The following is a 14,249-nucleotide window of genomic DNA, read 5'->3' as shown; positions in this document are numbered from 1 at the left end:
TATTAAAATATTATACATATATACATATTTTTATATTTATTTCAAAAATCATGTCTTTTTGTTTGTGTATAATTTACGTAACGACTAGTTTAACGGTTAAATTTTTTAACGGCTAGTTTTTTAACGATTTTATTATCGATTTTACAACGCTTAATTTGGTTTTATTATTTATTTTTTAACGATTTTATTATTGATTTATTAATTGGCATTTTAAATAAATTATAAAAAAATAAACATTATATAGGTTTGTGAAACTCTTATTTAAAATAAATGTAAAAGTAAGCGATGTCGAAATGTAAAGATGGTTTAAGAAGATGTATTGTTGGAGTAAAAAAGATGGTTTTAAGAAAGCTGATTTGATTGGTTTGAACCTAAAATTGTTGGAGATGGTCTAAGTTTGAGAGATCAATTACTATATAAGTAGAGTTGAACTGAATTATACAACACAAACAAACAAACACCTTAATCCGATATGGAAGCTCAAGCTGTACGTAATACACATATAATCATGCTACCATACATGGCACGAGGGCATCTCATACCCTTCCTAGAATTAGCCTACAAGATCCTTGATCATAATACGAATTTCACCATCACCATCGCCAACACCCCTCTCAACATCGAATACCTCCGTTCCGCCATCGCCAACCGCCCTTCTAACAATATTATTCATCTTAAGTCTCTCCCCTTCAACAGCTCCCACCGCGGCCTCCCTCCCAACTCCGAGAACTCACACGGCCTATCCCGGTCCGACTGCCAGAAACTTTTACTTGCCTCTGCCGCCCTCGAGGCCCCTTTTCGTCAGTTCATATCAGAAGTCATTTCCAGTGAAGGAAGTCCGCTGGTATGTGTAGTTTCAGATTTGCTCATGGGGTGGGGTAACGGTTTAGCGAAATCTTTTGGCATTGCTAGTTACGCATTTATCGTCTTCAGCGCATACAGTATAATCGCGTATAATTCTGTTTTGTCAAATCTGCCTCATCGGAATGTAGCCGAAGGTGGAATCCACGACGAGTTTACAGTTCCAGGATTCCCGGAATCTTGCCGGTTTAGTGTTGCGGAACTTAATGAACATGCTCTAGCTACTGATGGGAAAGACGAGATCTCAAGATTTATCCAATTGCAAGACTCATTTAATCACCAATCTAATGGTTGGTTATGTAACACAGTTGAAGAGCTAGACACATTAGGGTTGGAGGTCATGAGAAATTATATAAAGCTTCCTGTTTGGTGTATTGGCCCCCTTATCCCTTCTAAAATGTTAAAAAAGAACTTGGGTTCAGACATGAGTTCGGACAGTATCGGTCAAAGATCTGGAAAACAACCTGGTATCCAAGCCAAAAATTGCATTGAATGGTTAGACTCCCACCCTACTCGATCGGTTCTTTATATTTCATTTGGTTCGGAGAACTCAATAAGCAAGACACAAATGATGGAACTAGCGAAAGGGTTGGAAGAGAGCAAGAAGCCTTTTATTTGGGTAATCAGACCACCAATCGGGTTCGACCTAAAAGGTGATTTCCGGCCTGAATGGCTACCTACTGGATTTGAGGATAGAATTAGAAAACAAGGATTGATGATGCATAATTGGGCACCTCAACCAGAGATATTGTGCCATCCGTCAACCGGTGCTTTTCTTAGTCAGTGTGGATGGAATTCTGTGATGGAGAGTTTGAGCCAAGGGGTTCCATTGATTGGTTGGCCATTGGCGGTAGAGCAAGGGTATACTGCGAAGATGTTGGTGGAGGAATTGGGCGTTTGTGTGGTGTTAGCGAGATGGGCGTCTAGTCGGGTCACAAAAGAGGAGGTGAGCAGGTTGATACGTGTGGTGTTGGATACAACTGACGGTGGAAAAGGCGAAGACATGAGAAAAAAAGCAAACAAATTTGGGGAATTGATAAGAGCAAGCTTTGATATTGACAAAGGTTCTTCTTACACTGCGATGAATGATTTCTTAACTACCATTGTTTCGGGATCTAAATAGCTAGTTATGGAATGATTGTGATGCAAATAAACTAAGTTTGTGACCGAAACTTATTTTAGACGATTATATTGATAAGAGTACGTGTTGAGATTAATAAAGGTTCTTTTTTACATAGCAATAACTGATTTCTTAACCACCGTTGTTTATGGATTTAAGTAGCCGGTTTATCGGCCAATAATGATGCAAATAAAATACGTGTGACGGAAATTTATATTAGGCGATTATAACCTAAAACTATAAGATGGAAGACCACATCTTGTAATAGACCATTTCTTTTAATACTGTGATAATAGTGTGAGTTCAAAATATTCTCTATCTAGGATTTTCTTTTCTTTGGACACGTAACCATTTCTTTCCGTTAAGAAAAGGGTTGTCTAATTGATTAATTGTTCCGTATATCGGTTTTATGTTTATGGTTTTTGATAAAGAATAAGGTTTTATACAAAGGGCTATAAAACTGAGAAGTGTGAGAAGCAATATAATTCATTTATCTTATATTTAAATGGTTGTTATTAATTTAAGAGGAAAAAATAATGAAAAGGGCATAAAGTTTCTATACACCTATTATTCACATAGATTAAAAAATGTAACAACATATTTATGAATGGTTGTAATTATATTCATGTGATTTGGGTATTTTCATCAGACGTTCATCGGTTATAGTATTTTAAGTTTAAGGAAACGAGTCAAAAGTTTCTAAACAAGGTGAAGTCATCACATTCTCTGATGTTGTTGGTGTTAATGAAGCTAAAGAGGAACTTAAAGTAATTGTTATAAGTTCATCACTTCTTAGTTTTAGACATTAAAACTCACGTTTCTTTCTAATTATCAATTTAGTTGCATGTCAATCAACTTAATCATGAATTTCTCATAAATCTCGACGGTGATCGCCCTCCTCGTGGCGTGCTTTTTGGTGAGTTCAAATAGTTTATTTACAAACTTCTATTATAAAAGTGCACTAAAATCATGAATACATAAATTAATATGTGAAACGGATTTGGGTATTTATAGATTAGTCTTCCTGGGACGGGCAAGACAATAGGACTGAAGTACCATTTATTAGCTATTCTGCAAGTGAGTTTGTAGATTTTGTTTTAACAATGATATGTTCGTGTTCGTTCATTTAACTTTACACGAACATGGACACTTGGTTTATTTGCACGGTCACGAACCACCTATTATTCATAGAGATATAAAATGTAACAACGTATTTATGAACGGGAACCACTAGCAAGTGAAGATCGGTGATCTTGGATTTGCAACTCTAATGCTACAGCCCACGACTCGAAGTGTGATTGGTAAATGATTTAGATCATGCAACCTAAGTTTCACATATATGATTCATAAAAGTTTAGCAAAAGTTTTATTAATTTAATTGTTTACTGAAGAGGCAACACAACGTGATGAGAATACAGATCGTTCTATTATTAATATGCTGCTAGAGGAAAAGGAAGATTCTCTTGCGGAGTTGCGGAAGCAAATTCTGATATTGTAGTGAAGGTAAATTCAAATTGTTTTTTTTCTCTTTTTCTGTACCGTTAGTTGCTGTTAAATATTGTAAATATTGAATATTTAAAACAGATTGGTTCATGAAAGGGTTCGAGTTCGTTTAACTGGTTTCTCTCAAGTGTGTGCTACTGGTTTCTCTCAAGAAACCGGAACCCTTGGAGATATATATGAGACTATCTCAGGAAGTGAGTGACTGGCTATGCTCTTAATTTCTAGATCAACTCATGTAGTTAGTTACTTTTATATATATTGTAACAATTCAGATTTTCCATTTCTTATTTTATATTCGTTACCCGACCCATTTCTATGTTCAGTAAATTTTATCAATAAAATATTACGTCTAGCGAGTTATTATTATTTTATTATTATTATTATTATTATTATTATTATTATTATTATTATTATTATTATTATTTTAATATATTTATTTAATATTCAAAAACAACTATCAAATATATATATAATTCAACCTTACTTTAATCCCTTTATGTATCCACCTTTAAAGTTTAGAGACCCTTATGCAAAATCTGAAATTATTATATCCAAAACCTTTTCCCAAACTCGTAACCCATGATCCAACCCGTAAACCCATTTGGTTTTCTTGAGCCTTAATGTTCATTGTAAACTAGGAATTGATTTGTGTATATTATTCTTCCTGCCTAAACGACTCCACCGACATTATTAATTTGGAAATTTCGACCTCCTTGATGCGGATTTACAAATATAACGAACCCGTCTTTAACCATTATGTATGGATCATAATATTACAATTATACACGTCTGGACTTTCTCTGTTACGCTTTTAACATAAGCCCCATAATCAATTTCTTTATAACAACCTGCTAGTATTGTTTTCTTTAATCCATTATTGTTGTCTGCTATACAGTCTAATGAACCCTCGTTCTTTCATCGTTTAAGGTAATATATATTATATGGTTCTAATCGTCTTAATGTCAGAAACATTAACCCTATGGTTAATTGGCCAAACTATTAATGTTTTGGCCGATTATGATTCTAGGGTTTATACATATGAACTGGGTTTGTGACTGTTTGTTTATGAATTTTTATTATCATCTTTAAACCAACTGACACCCTAGCTAGCACAGATGGCTAGGGTGTGTGTATTCAAGCTTAGGCCGGCTGGGGGCGCGGGTTCGAGCTTCTCCCGGCCCGTTTTGGCCTTCTTCTTTTTTTTTTTTGGAAAATCGTTATGTTAGTTATATAATTATTTTAAATCAATAAATTGCATTATAATAATATAATAATTAATTTATATTAGCCGACATGTTACTAGTCGTTTTTCCGAACCTTTGTTAAAACCTATATATAATAAGTATTAAAAATCGTTAAAGGTTTTAACAATAAAAATTATAATAGGGTTTTTTAATTTAAAATACATAATTAAAATATATCTTATTATTTAACTTGTTAAAATAATTATTGGTACAAATATTTCATAAAAAAATTATATAAATATTTATGTATTATGTATTAACACTTTAATTAAAAATAATACTTAGTAAATGATAAATTTGAATAATTATATTAACTCACAAATACCCGTTCATATCTCAAATCTCTATTAATCCATTCATTAATCCATAGTATTTTCCGCCAGTACTATTACATAGGATTTTCTGTTGATATTTTTCGACGAGCGTGACGACTAATTATTATCTTCTTATCAAACTCATTCCTTTGCTTATTTGATAAGGTGAGTAATCACTCTCTTTTCACCATCTTTTAAATGTTTTGGCAACATATGCATATTTATATTATTTACATATTATTAGTATACTCACTAGCAAACTGTTAAACTTGTGTGCTATCAATTATGCGCCTAACTTCCTACTTGTTAATTTGTTTATTTAAACGCATTCGGAGAGGTCCATCATATTCACATTATTAGTATGATCATACGATCGTCGTAGTAGCCAAAACCCATTTCGCAAGGCGATGGTTTTACCGACACTCATTAATTGCTTATTGGCTTGATTGTATATCCCATAAGGACAGTTTTTTCTCATTTTTATATTATATTATATTGAACTAAATGTTGTTTTACTCACTCAACCTTGTGTTGACAAATGTAGTTTTATTTTATACGCATAACGGGTCCGGGTCAAAATGAGTCAAGGTCGGAATGTGTCAAAACGGGTTTCGGGTCGGTTTTTTTAACAAGGACAACGGATGAGAAAACTGAGAAATGAGGCTATGTAACATCTCCAAAATTTTGGTCCAAATTTGACAACTTAGTAAAGTTGAAGGATCAAAATTAATCTCTAAAATAAGTAATGAGAAAAATTAAATAAAGAAAATAAAATTATTTTATTACATAAGGAAAATCATCTCATATTAAAGATATGGAATAAGGAAATTCCATCCCACATGGAAAGATGTAAAAAAGTGGAAGCATTTCACATGGGTATAAATAAGGAAATTAAGGTGCTGTTTGTTTTTCCTCAAAAGCACTTCTCCACCTCTTTTGTCTGCACTGAGAAGAGGGCGCGCAGACGTTGGGCTCTGCAGTGTGTTTGTTTTTCCGAAGACGTTTCATTAAAAAACGTCTGCGCGCCCTCTTCTCCCAGAAGTGTTGGTATTGTTACTTCTCACCTCTTCTAACCAATTTCTTTCCATCTTTCTTATTCCATCAGACACTCCCAAACCCTAATCCCCTCATCCTCTCCACTGCCACCCAACTCACCCACCATCAACCTGTCGCTCCACTGCCGCCCAACTCTCCCACCGCTGCAACCCCATCTCTCCACTGCTCCAGTGCCGCCGCCCCACCGCCGCAACCTGCCGCTGCCGCTCTACTGCTCCAGTGCCGCCCCACCGCTGCAACCCCGCCGTCCTCTATTCCCCCATATCAGGTTTAATTTCATACCTTTTGTTACTATTGATGTTTGGTGTGTAGGTTCTGTTATTATTGAGTTTGGTGATTTTAGGGTTTATTGAACCAGATTATGCTATCTCGTAGTGGTTAATACATGTTTTGATTGATTTTGGTGATTGTTAGGGCTTATTGAACCAGAGTGTGTGTTTGTTTGTCTCGTGGTAATGAATACGTGTTTTGATTGTTATTTTTATGCTATAAACATTTTCATGATTTTACTTGATAATTGTTGCTATGTTAGGCGTTAGTTTGTGGAAAAGATAATTGCTTTGAAGTTACTTGAACTGTGAATGCTAGCTAATATATCAAACATTAACTTGTTATATGTCTTATGAGATTAGATTAGATTAGATTTAGAATAGTTTTGGTAGTCTGCAGTTATTAAAAAACAAACAGTTTTCTTGTTGCAGACTGCAGAGTTTTGGTCCACCTCTTCTGCTACAGATGTTGGCAGATGTGGTTTCGCAGTCTTCTGACATTTTACCTCTGAAAAACAAACAGCACCTAAAACTCTTCCCACATGGAAAGTGGTAAAGATTTGGAGGCTATTTATAAAGAGATAAAATTCCATATTAATATTATTTTATGCCTAGCATGCACCCAGTGGTCCTAGTGGAGGGTGCAAAGCACCCGACGCACACGCGCACGGGCGAAGGGCGATGGGCGCAATGTGGCGCTTTGATGGCGCACTTTTGACAAGCTAACAAAAGACAAGGGACTAAAAGTGAAAAATTGAGTTCAGGGACCCATCGCGCTACGCGATGAGCCCAGAACACAGGTCATCGCGTATCGCGATGGATTTGGTGAGTCACTGGACACGTGTCCAACCACGTGTCAACACGTGGCACGTTGTGGCAGGCCACGTGTCACCACCGCATAAGGCGACGTAAAATTGCGGCGCCGCGGTACGCGACGGGTCACCAGAACTAGACACCTCTATTTACACACACTTAACCTCGAAAGGCGTGCCCCATTGCCGTAACAAGCCGACCTGCTGTTTACTCGAAATTCGTGCAAGGAACGAAGTCATAATCGAGTAACAATCATATAATCGAGTAGATCAAGACCCTGCCTTTTATTATCAATCTAAGTATTCGCATTAAGGTAGGGGTTACGTTTAAGTTATTTGAATTATAGCTTAGACTATCAATCGAGGCTATGGCCTTTAACCTTGATCGTATTTTACAAACATTCATTCACAATCAAGCTTTCATAAAACGTTACTTCATGATTAAGTAATGTTAAACAAAAGATATATTTTGACGGGCATGTAGTAACTGGAAGGGGGATATCACTAGTAGTAAGTTTCTTACCTAAGGAAAAGTAATTCGTACAAATCCCAATCAACCGAGGGACCCGTTTACTTACCTGGAAAAACTTACCAACGTGTTGAACCTGTTAGGCCAACGCATGCTATATCAAACGTCACATAAAACAAGTGTTTTCATTCACAATCAAAGATAAACGATTTCAAGGTTAAGCTTACAATCATAGCTTAACATCATTCAAAACATTCATACAAACCTACTTTATGTATAGGTTAATATCATTCATAATTAATCAATCACTCAGTCAAGGTTTTAAACACCGACGGTACATGTGAATACGTTAACCTTTTTAATCAGTCAAAACATATTTATACTCAATGAGACGAATGGGTGTTCGTCTTAACGAGTCAAACAATGTCTACATGAGATCGTGTAATCTCTAAAACGTTATAATACAAAGTAGAGAATAAAATCAACTCAGACCGAATACGCATGTGTATGGATCCAAACATAACTGTTAAAGCTCAATCAATCAATCAAAGGCGAGGTAGCCATGAGCTTAAACGGTCACGACCAGTTCTCTGTTCAGGGCCGTGTTGCTCGGAGAATACCGTTGTGTGTGTAGGGCAGTGGTACATATACCAGAAGTAGAAATGCTTCCGCTGAGTTGTCGAGAAAACTATATTTGTATTGTAAACGTCATTCAAAATGTTTTATTGAGTCATACGTGTTCACCAGCATATAGCTGACGTATTTTTCCCCACATTTTAGGAAAACATATTAGCACAGGTATCAAGGAACATAATCATTCATGAAGATAGATGCTCGCAAGGTAGAGATGTCTCAGTTTTAAATTATTAAAATATTATAAATAAACATGATTTATAAATCAAACACTCGGGTATTTATTATCCGAAAAGTTTTCAAAATAAATTAATATTATAACCAAAGTCTTCCGCTAAAATAAACCGCAACTCTGATGTATTTACAAAACAGGTACCAACTTGTGGTCACACGCCTAGGCCCTAAACCGGGGTATGACAGGCTAAACCGAAACCCAACTCGTCGAGTGCGAACACTCGTGTTGGCTCGTTTCAGCAATTTTTCAGATCGTTTCAACACTTAACAACTCGTTTTAACAGCAAACATCATGTTAAAAAGCGCGTTTCAGCAAAAAAAAACTGAGAAATGAGGCTAAACCGAAACCCAACTCATCGATTGAGTACACTCGTGTTGGCTCGTTTCAGCAATTTTCAGATCGCTTCAATACTTAACAGCTCGTTTTAACAGCAAACAGCATGTTAAATAGCTCGTTTCAGCGAGTTTTTAGTTCGTTTTAGCACTTAACAGCTCGTTTTTACAGCATGTTAAACAGCTCGTTTCAGCGAGTTTTTAGTTCATTTAAGCACTTAACAGCTCGTTTTTACAGCAAACAACATGTTAAACAGCTCATTTCAGCTAATTTTAAGTCCGTTTAAGCACTTAACAGATCATTTCAACGCGTTTTGACCAGTTTTGCAGCAATTCAGCAATAAAAAATCAGCTTTTCAGCTCGTTTTTTCCCTTTTCAGCAGGTTACATAACCAATACTTCAAAATGTTTTGTGTTTTCAATCCAGAAAACAAGTATAGGCAAACGTTTAGTTATTTCAAAACCAGTATGTAAGTATGTCCGTGTTATCAATCCAAAACCTGGTGTCGCGTGTAATGAAGTTTTCTCAAAACCAAATGAATGCATTTGACTCGCTAACTGTTACCTAGTACAGTGTTTTATGTTATGAGAGTATGTTCAACAACACACGACTCTAAGACCCACGTATGAACTCACACACAAACACAAACTTGACCCGAAGAATCATTGGTGATAATAAGTAATGTCAACCGTACCAAAAGTCCAACATGTATCCACACATCATATCATGGCAAAGCAACCAAATATTCATCATACAACCTAACTTATGATCATTCAGTTCACGAGACAGATTCTGGCATGTACAAACTGATTTTATTCACAATAAAAGATTAAGGATAAATCCACAAAATTTACCACAGTATTATATATGAATCAGGTTTCTCAACAAAAATTTATTATATTTTTTCATGCATAAAAAACTCACAATAATTCAACCATTATAGATAGGTACTAACAGTTCAGTAGATTGCGCAATAAAAACCAGTTTAATGGTTCTATCAACTCATTAAACCAAATTGTGTAAGACCAATTGGGTTATCTTTTAAACTCATAATACTAAGTTCCAGAAGTGGAACCAACCCTTTTGGGTTTGTCATTAGGGAGTGATGGTGTCCAAAAAGTGGACCATAATATAACTCCCCGAATCAGCTTTGACATATGTTTTTGTAAAATCATAAAAGGTATTCAACACTCATCCAAAAATTACAAAATTTACCTTTCTGGAAACTAGACTTAGAATACTATATCCTAAAATCAAGAATCGATCGATAATCATTGTTTAACATCGAGTTGCAGACCAATCAATAAACAAGAACGAATCTGTCAGCCAACTGTTCTCAACAAAACTCAAACCCTAACATGTTTATGAGATCTCTAAGGTTCTAATTAACCATATTAAAAACCCCCGTTAGATTTGATCGAAGGATGGTTGATGAAGTTTGGAGCACGAAGCAAAGTAATGAAGAAGAGTAATGAGCTTCAATCGATGTTTATGGATTAGGTTTGTAACTGGGAGGAGGTGAAGGTGATGGTCACATGAAGCATAAAGTGTGGCCATTAACTAATAATAGTCACATTTGTTGTTTTGCTGTCACCATTAGCTTTTAGCCACACGTCAAATATTATAAGTGACTATCAAATAATGCTTTATGGTCACATAAACACGTAAGCGTGACCATATATATTAGCTTTTAGCCACATACGAAATAATTAAAGTGTGACCATTAAATGTTAATAGTCACGCGTTTTGTTTTAATGTCATCGCTAGCTTTAAGTCACATATAAAAGCATATAAGTGGCTAACAAATAATGTTATATGGTCACATAAACCCATAAGTGTGGCCATATGTATTAGCTTTCAGCCACATTATTAAAGAACTATTGTGTCCGTAGATGACATTTGGCCTCACTTTTTTTAAGTGTGGCTAATAAATGTCACATTTTTTTTGAAAGTGTGGCTAAAGGTTTCGACCAGCTGTGTACAGGTATGTTTTTTAGTCACACGACCAAACATGTGTGGCTAAAGCTCCGAACATGTGTGACTAAGGTTCAGAACAGGTGTGTTTTTGTCACATGAACCAAACATGTGTGGCTAAAGGTTCTAGCATGTGTGTTTTTTTGTCACACAAATAAAAGTTGTGTAGCTGAAACTATGATTGGTGACCTTTAGCCACACATTTAATCTGAAGTGTGGCAAACCGATTTCAGCACATGTGTGGCTTAAGCCCTTTTTTCACGTAGTGAGAACCCTAACACCATCCTTAACTATGCATCCTAAAGGGGAACTCGACCTAGCTGACAACCATGTCGTCGACAACCTTCTCTGTTGCGGGTACTACTCTCACTGCCGTAACATGTTCATCGGTTTAATATTTATCATGTTTTCCATTGCTTACATGTAGAACTGACCAAGAGGGTCGTGTCCTTATGTTCTAATCGGAGGTGAAATTAGTGACGCTTTTAAGGTTGTTACAGAGTTAAAGAATTTAGGGATTTTGAATAATTAGTTTGTTGAGAATATACAAGATGAATGTTACAATTGGAAACATAAGGTACAAGTTTTGTTTGCATTGAAACAATTAGAGTGTGACAATGCGCGTTTAGGAAGATTATTGCATAAACATCCGACAGTTTTGTTAGAAGGTTTGGGGCTTATAACACGTTTTTGGTTATAACATTTTTGCTTAAGTTTGGAGCGTCCAAGACGGATATTATTTTGTTATTTTCTCGGTTTCCAGAAAATAATATGCGGGATTTTTTTTCGAATTTACGGTGGTCGTATTGTTTTTTTGTTAGGAATTGAAAAGGATGTTGATAATATTGGGAAAGTTTTTCGTTCGCACCCGCATATACTCGGATCGTATAGTTTAAAGGGCGTGAAAACGGCATTAAATTGTTTGAATTCGGGGAAAAAACGTCTTTGTGAAATAATAATGAAAAACCCGGAGGAACTGATGAATTTAGCTATCGGATCGAAAGTTACACCGCTTCCGTCATCTAAGGAATGTATTATAGAAAAAACAAAGTTTTTACTAGATTTAGGGTTCGTTGAAAACTCGAAGGAGATGGAACGCGCACTTAAGCGGTTTCGTGGGCGAGCACGGGAGCTTCGTGAACGGTTTGATTGTTTGGTCAACGCAGGGTTTGACCAAGAAGTTGTGACGGAAATGGTGAAATCGGCGCCTCAAATTGTTAACCAGTCGAAAGAGGTGCTTGAAATGAAGGTTGACTTTTTGGTCAACGAGTTGGGGTACTCATTGGGGTCGATATCGGGATACCCGTCTTCGTTGTCATATGCTATAGAGAAGATGAAACTTAGGTGTATGTTTTATAAATGGTTAAAAGAACAAGGGGGGACTAATAGTATGGCTCTTGGTACCATTCTTGCTTGCTCAGAAAAACAATTTATTAAAGATAAAGTTAGAAATCATCCTAAAGGTATTGAGGTTTATGAGATGTTTAAACGGCAAATTTATTGATTGTATAATGTGCCAACGATTCAATTTTTTTATAAAAAGATTCGGTATAAACAGTTTAACCTTCTGTTGTTATTGAAACAGTCTGCAAGCAGGTACTTGTATTCTAATTATTAGTCTATTTTAGAATTTCATTTGTTATGAATATTTGAGAGTTTTAGATAGGCCTATTCAATCAAGTATGATTATTAGTTTTTTAAAAATGGGCGCCTCAAGTGTGGGGTCTTGCGCTACAGGTAATGGGCGTGCATGAGGAGTACATGAGGCGCACACCTCTTGTACATGGTCAGGTTTTGTGCATGAGGTTTTACATATGGGTTATTATATATCAAAACGTATATAGAAGTTATTTACATCCAAGTCTGGTAAACTGAGGTGGTCATGTGGATTCTGAGTAAAATGAGTTCTAGTCTAAACAGGGTGTTTTTAGAAAAGTAGCAATTTGGTTCGGGTGAAACTGGTTATGACCAAATGGACTCGTGTTGAAATGAGTTCTTTTCAAAAAGAAATATACCAAAATAGGTTCACCTCGCGGGTGGTGGTGGTGGAGTCGGTGACGGTGATGGTGTTGGTGGCAGTGGTGGTGGTGGTGGCGTAGTTGGTACCGATAACTACTATTCGAATACAAAAAGAACTAGTTATATTTGTATAATTTTCAGTAGTCTACTAATCCTTTCTTCACGAGAAAAATGGACATGCCAATATGCCCACTTGCTGTTCAGTTCAGTTGTTTTCTATTTTCGTATTTATCTATTCTCACACCTTAATATATTGCCGCAAGTCATATTAATGGCCTCTAGTTCTTCACAAATATGGATGGCGACGACAAAGTGACCGTGGTGATGGCGTCAATTATGGTGGTGCCAAATCAACTTTCTCTTTAAAAACGATTTGGTTGAGCATAAACATTTTTTAATTTTTTATAAATATTTTAAATTAAATATATTGTATATTTATTAAAAATTTATTTTTTTAATTTTTAGTCACTTTCAATAAAAAAAGAGCAATTATAAATTGTATTTATTTAATAAAAATAATTAAGGTTGGTTTGCTAATGAGTGTGGAAAGTTGAGTTTGGTTTGATTGAATAGGTTGAAGAGAGAGAAATTAGTTTTATAATAAAGATTTGGTTGAGTTAGTTTGTGAATGGGGTGAATCATGATTGTCACTCACTCACTTGTTAATTCTGGTCGGTCAAACCAGGGTAGGTTAAACGTATGCAACAAAGTCAAACCTGTCTTACCATAATGTGCACAAACTAAACACAAATATCAAACATAAAATACGAACTTGGGCTTTAATGGGCTTTCATTAGGTTTGTTGATGGACTTTTAACTTTATTCTTTTATATTAAAATAAGAGACTTACTTTGGGTTGCTTCAAAAATAAAAATAGGCCCACTTCTTTTTACGAGACTACATAGCCTTAAGTCCTCAACTCAACTCCACTCCTCAACCTCTAAAGTGAACAATAACAATAAAAAGTTCATATGCTATGTTATGCTCATGTAAGAAGGGTTGCTTTTAAAAAGACAGAGAACATGGATGATGCAAAATGCTTATGTGTTTTTTCTATATAATTTATAGTTTTGCTCTCTAGTATTATGTAATTTATATCAACCTTAATCATTGAGCCGATCGATATGATTGATTACATACGTGTTCATTATGAAAACTTTACTTTTTGAAGGTTGAGCTGGCGTATAAGGACACGGAAGCATTCTCAAAACCAACATATGACAACTTTACTTACATAATGTACGCAAGTGGCTTACTAGAATGTTACAATCTTATATGACTATGTACAATCATCATTTTCATTTCATGAGCTAAATTATTAGGGCAGAAATGGTACGCAGATGATTTGGTCATGTACATCTGTATTAGTTTTACACATCAGATAACACACCAATAGTCTATTGTCAT

The 14,249-nt window shown here is 35.5% G+C and overlaps 2 pseudogenes; both read left to right on the top strand.

Annotated features, from left to right (window-relative positions):
• The first annotated feature begins 437 nt into the window (after nucleotides 1–437).
• On the top strand, nucleotides 438–1,984 carry LOC143584658 (UDP-glycosyltransferase 92A1 pseudogene; annotated as a pseudogene).
• A 9,168-nt stretch (nucleotides 1,985–11,152) lies between these two features.
• LOC143584654 (transcription termination factor MTEF18, mitochondrial-like) lies at nucleotides 11,153–12,481 on the top strand (annotated as a pseudogene).
• The last annotated feature ends 1,768 nt before the right edge of the window (nucleotides 12,482–14,249 follow it).

Source organism: Bidens hawaiensis, unplaced genomic scaffold (assembly GCF_021521415.1).
Source record: "Bidens hawaiensis isolate Kalapana, Puna unplaced genomic scaffold, B.hawaiensis_p1.1 tig00033216_1, whole genome shotgun sequence".
In the NCBI taxonomy this organism is placed as follows: Eukaryota; Viridiplantae; Streptophyta; class Magnoliopsida; order Asterales; family Asteraceae; genus Bidens; species Bidens hawaiensis.
This window is presented reverse-complemented; position numbering and strand designations above follow the sequence as displayed.